The sequence below is a fragment of the Euprymna scolopes genome, chromosome 23, assembly GCF_053919585.1.
Source record: "Euprymna scolopes isolate OS-2025 chromosome 23, ASM5391958v1, whole genome shotgun sequence".
NCBI lineage: Eukaryota > Metazoa > Mollusca > Cephalopoda > Sepiida > Sepiolidae > Euprymna > Euprymna scolopes.
Genome location: NC_136504.1, coordinates 11,462,531 through 11,468,285, shown reverse-complemented (window position 1 = coordinate 11,468,285; position 5,755 = coordinate 11,462,531). Strand labels below are relative to the sequence as shown.

At 33.2% G+C, this 5,755-nt stretch overlaps 1 long non-coding RNA gene across 1 annotated transcript; it reads left to right on the top strand.

Annotated features, from left to right (window-relative positions):
- Nucleotides 1-248: 248 nt before the first annotated feature.
- On the top strand, nucleotides 249-4,511 carry LOC145245686 (uncharacterized). Its single transcript, XR_013863004.1, has 3 exons — nucleotides 249-476; nucleotides 2,863-2,892; nucleotides 4,436-4,511. It is a non-coding gene; the product is annotated as an uncharacterized LOC145245686 (long non-coding RNA).
- Nucleotides 4,512-5,755: the final 1,244 nt, after the last annotated feature.

The window sequence follows — 5,755 nt, the reverse complement described above, 5'->3', positions numbered from 1 at the left end:
TATATATATATATATATATATATATATAAAGAGAGAGAGTGAGAGGAAGTGCAAGTGAGGGATGGAGGGAGAGAGAGAAAGAGAGAGAGAGAGATGTTTGTGTTCTGAAGACATGTTACAACGTATTTCACCTCTTATAGTTTTCGCTAATCGTCTTAACATGAATTATTTGTTTGAAACTAAAACTGTGACGCCAGTTTAAAAGTCATAAAATATTTCTTAATTAATCCCAACATATAATATGAGATTAATCTCCGAGGAGATAATCCTTTGTTATTGAATCCATTCAATGCAAATGATGAATATATATAAACAGTCATGAAATTGTGAAGAATCAATCGCAAATTTTTCATTGAAGAGATCGATTGACCATCGGTACATACTGTATCAAACAACTGAAGCAGTTGACGTCCATTTTAAACCAGTGAAAATGAAATTCGTGGCTGTTTTGATGATGTTTGTCATCTTTTCGATGAGTAAGTAGAAATTGATTGAAGTTTCATAATTCATTTTCGAAGCGAAAAACAAAAATATCTCACTTTCCTTTCATTATTTAAATCTGGAGACAATTTCGAACCGGTTCGATTCTGTGTTGAAATCGATTACTTTAATTCATTAAAACATTACGTGATTTTTCTTCCGTAATTTTCCCGGCTAAAATCCAAATATAAAGTTTAGCATGGGTTCGAATAACCTATATATTTAGTTTCATGTATCTAGACCAAAAACTGACAGAGGAGTTTGGTAGGAAAATCCAAAAAACATAATATATACATATATATACGCATACATAAATATATATAGAAAGAGGTTTGTGTTTACTATAACCTTTTTACACAAATATTACACAAGTGTACATCATGTAGAATATCTGCATGAATATAATTACATGCAATAGTTAACTAAAGATGATCATCTCATGAGAAAACCGAAAAAAAAAAAAACAACTAATAGGGAATTAAAAAAGTGAATGTTTAAAAGAATATGCAAATTAGATCTTTTGCAGATGAATGACAATTCCACAACCCATATATAAGAAAGTCGCATTTTCTTTTGAAATAAATAGAAATAAGAAGGTTTTAATATGATTATCAATACACACACACAAAACAAATTTATAGGGGTATATGTATATATCTATATTGGAATTAGAAACCTCCGTCCAGTTTCGAAAGATTATGGATACCCTCTGTAAGGGTAGTTTTGCAAAGGTTGCGCAATCTCCAACCACACATCTCCTGAATCGGTACTGCTCGAGTTCAGTGGCAAGCAGTGCTAAACTATTCGAAACAATGCCGAGATAAGCGAAGAGAACATATCGCACATGGAATTCCAAAATGGTCATCAATTTTAGTGTTGACCAGGCTCAATGTTGCATAACTTCTGTGATGTAATGGGAATCGGTGTCTCAACATGATTATACCGTATTTTTAAATAGATAATGGGCTTTAAATATCAATGTCAGTGGGACAAATAACTCTATTTCATATGTGTATAGATAGATAGAGTTTATTGTGATGTATTCCCTGTTTAGAATGAAATACTGTAAATTCAATTCTACAATATCTTGATATATATATATATACATATCTATCTATCTATCTATCTATCTATCTATCTCTCTATCTCTCTCTCTCTCTCTCTCTATATATATATATATATATATGTATGTATGTATGTATGTATGTATGTCTGCTTAAAACTTTCGACAGAGGCGACGGATTTTTACAAAATCGGTATCGTTTTGAAGTGTAACCCTTCGAACGACAAATATCGAAAAATTGGCTAAAAACATTAATTCCTTCATTCTGAACTGGGCATTTTTTCTACAGAGGGAGGGGGTCGCTTTTTTGCCGATATCTTCAAAAGTCATTTCCTCTTTTCGATTCACTAGCCTTATATTAAAACCTACGTCACTTCCGCTGTGGCGATAGACGCAATGGCAAAGACGTCATTTTTTTCACTTTCTTTTCCTCCTCCGCGGTACGTGTTCGAGCATTCCTGCCTACTATCACTATTTTATTTCTTATTTTTATTTTTTGCTGAACACACACCTCCAAACACCCGGGCACTCATGGTAGTATATATATATATATATATATATATATATATATATATATATATCAATTAAAATGAATGGCTCTCGTCTTGGGGAGGCCTCAAGTTTTGACAGGCTTCTGGGCTTGACCTTTACTCCTGATCTTAAATGGAATACGTACATCAAATCTGTTGCCAAGGCCGCTGGAAAAATGGTCGGATCCTTCTATCGATCCAGTAGATATCTCACTGCTGATGCAATTCTCTATCTATAAAAGAGCCAAATACGTCCAAGGATGGAGTACTGTTGCCACATATGGGCAGGAGCTGCTAGAAAAGCCTTGTCCTGCCTTGATAGGGTTCAAAATAGACTTCGTGGCCTGGTGGGAGATGTCCTTTTCTCTTCGCTGCAACCTCTGTCACAGAAGAGATGTTGTGAGTGTGTCTCTGCTTTATCGTTATTTTCATGGAAAGTGTTCAACTGCATTTTCGATTCTAGCTGATGGCACCGAAGTCATATATACAGAAAAAAATCTTTGAAATCAACTATTTACTAGGTATAATATAATAAGTAAAACACAATCTAAAACGCACGAAACGTACATGAATTAAAATATCATATTTAAGCGTATTTTACGACCGGGCAACGCCGGGTTGCTTGTTGATATACTATATAAAGAGTTGTGGGATAAATTAAATACTCATCTGAACACTGACTATATGTTTAATTATATGCGCTTTTCATATGTAAAAAGATGTCTTCTTTGTTACTGAGTTGTAAATTTATTTCACTAAAATATAAATTATTTCTATTCTGTTTTGCAGTTCCTGGAAGTTTCTCATTTGATGATGAGAGTAAGTGATAATATTTCCTACTGTTTTCTTTAAGTGTGTCATAACGATTATATTTTTAAAATAATGCCCAAGAGTACATAAGTCTGCAGTCCCTCGACTACGTGTACAGAAGCAGTTTTTGTTCACTTTATTGTGTAAAATATGTATTGAATTTAGCAATTAAACAACATATAAAAGGTCGATATGCTGTAAAATTAAAAAAAACTATTTATTTCATACTTAAACCTGACTAATAAAATGATATTTCAAGCTTAAGACTGACCCAAAACTGTTATTTCAAAATGAATACTAACCAACAGAATGTGTTTTTAAACTTAAGACTGACAAGCAAACGTGGAAGAAAGAAGGATATGCCTTATGTTATCATTCACTGACAAAAATATATAATTTAACCAATGACATAGTTTTACATAAACTTCCTCTTCTTCACCATGACAGTGCACTAGTTGGGCAAGAATTTATGAGAGAAAGTTTTTTTCCAAAATGAAGACAGTGTGAAAATCTATCAAGCGAGCACAAGGAGAGAAATATTAATGATATGATTGATAGACTAGGTAAGAAACATCGAAGGTTGTGGGAGCCAATGGAAAAAAGAAGGCACGAGAAAAAATCCACACGACTGAAAAAAAGAAATAACAAATGAATCTTGGAACAAAACTAACATAGAAATATTTGTTAGGAAGACTATCAGTATAAGCAAAATTTATTACTAGAAAAAAAAAATATCCCGGGAATGTTTCTGTCGAACATTCCCGAGTTCAACAAGATACAACTGAAAAAAAAAAATCGGAGGTTATATCGACCAAAACGTTGTGAACATCGCACTCAAGATGAGAACAGTAGTTCGATGAATCAAAATAATACGAAATCAAGCAGACTTTCACATTAAATTGATGTTTTTTTTTAGATGTACTGAAGCATTTCTTTAAGATGTTCTGTTGTTTATCCGTCATAATAAAGTGTCATATTCGTTAGTATGTCATGCTAACATTCGAAATGAAATTTTAGTTGGTCTGTCACAATTAAGATGAAACTGACGTTTTCGTTAGTCTATCACCATTAAGATAAATCTGGCATTTCCATTAGTCTGTCAAAATTAAGATTAAACTGGCATTTTCGTTGGTCTGTCACAATTAAGATTAAATTGGCATTTTCGTTGATATGTCACAAGATTAAAGTAGTATCTTCGTTGATCTGTCTCAATTAAGACTAAACTCTCATTTTCGTTAATCTGTCACTATTAAGAAAAACTGGCATTTTCGTTGGTCTGTCACAATAAAGATTTAACTGGCATTTTCTTCGTTATGTCACAATTAATATTAATCTGGCATTTTCGTTATTCTGTCACAATTAAAATTACTCTGGCATTTCCGTTGGTCTATTACAATTAAGATTTAACAGGCTTTTTCCTTGGTCTGTCAAAATTTACATTAAACTGGCATTTTCATCGGTCTGTCACAATTAAAATTTAACACGCGTTTTTTTGTGGATAATCGTGTAGATTGAATGAATACACTTTAATATTTGATGTTTCTTTTCATAGGATTCTGCCCACCACCTGGTTCGCAGGCTGGAAAGCATCGTCAAGAACCCTGCAAAAGTAATCAGGATTGTTATTATAAAAGTAAGTATAAGCATATGATCCCATAAACATCTCATTATAAAAAATCATGCAAGTTTTCTGGAGACAATTAAATATCTATGAAGGCTGATAAAACATATGCAGATTTACAAGTGGTGATTCATTAATAATAATAATAATAATAATAATAATAATAATAATAATAATAATAATAATAATAATAATGATGATGATGATGATGCACGGAACAGGCAGAAGAGATCAAAGGAATCCGAAAGATGAGAAAAGTTAAAATAACACCACTAATAGTAGGAACGCTAGGAACCATACCGAAAAACTTTCCGCCCCCTTTTTCGTGAGTCGCTATAAACAGGCACCACGCCAAATAAATGAGTGTCAAGGAGGATAGAAAGACCAAGGAGAGAGAACACTAACCAGACCTCCGCTGGATGAGTGCAGGAGGACTGGGACCTTGCGGAGGCTTGTTGCCATCCAAATTTCAGAGATGATCAATAGTCGTTGACAATGAGGAGTCAATCATAAGCGGCTGTTACGATAACGCAAATTCATATGCAATGGTTATCAAAATAGTTGGAGGGTACTGGAACTCTGGGGAGACTTGTTGTCACTCAGACTCCAGAGAACACCACAAGTTGGTTTCAAAGGGAAATCTGTGATGATGGCCTGTGTGACTACTCTTCTTGAGTAAACAATATTAATAATAAAATGCTTCTCAAGGAATGAGTAAAATTTTAATTTTCAATTCAAAAATAAAAATTAAATTTATTCAAATTGATGATGTATTTTTTGTCAAAATTTAAACGAAGATTTGAATTCCCAATGTTATATTTAATGTATTCTTGTATTTCGTTTCAGACATGATTTGCTGCAAGTATGGAGCACCCTTCGGATTTTGCAGCATACCAAGATTTTAGTCCTCTTTGTGTAAGTTCACTTTAAATAATTGAGACCGTTCTCACAAAAACGAAACCATAAAAGAATAAGAATTGATAAATAAAGAAGTTTACATTTAGACTATTTCGAAACTGATACATGGCAGACCAGGAGAAATGTTATCTGAGACATGGACATGACAGACCAACATACGGGTATAATGTTTGTGAGGTTTTGAGATGGAAATTGATTATTCGTATTATTTGTATTCTTCGGACTACTGTTCTCGTTTTGACAACTTTTTCACAACAACAATTTTCATAACTTTTCGGCCGATGTAAGCTCCCACTTTTTTCAGGTGTATCGTGTCGAACTCGGGAAGCTTTC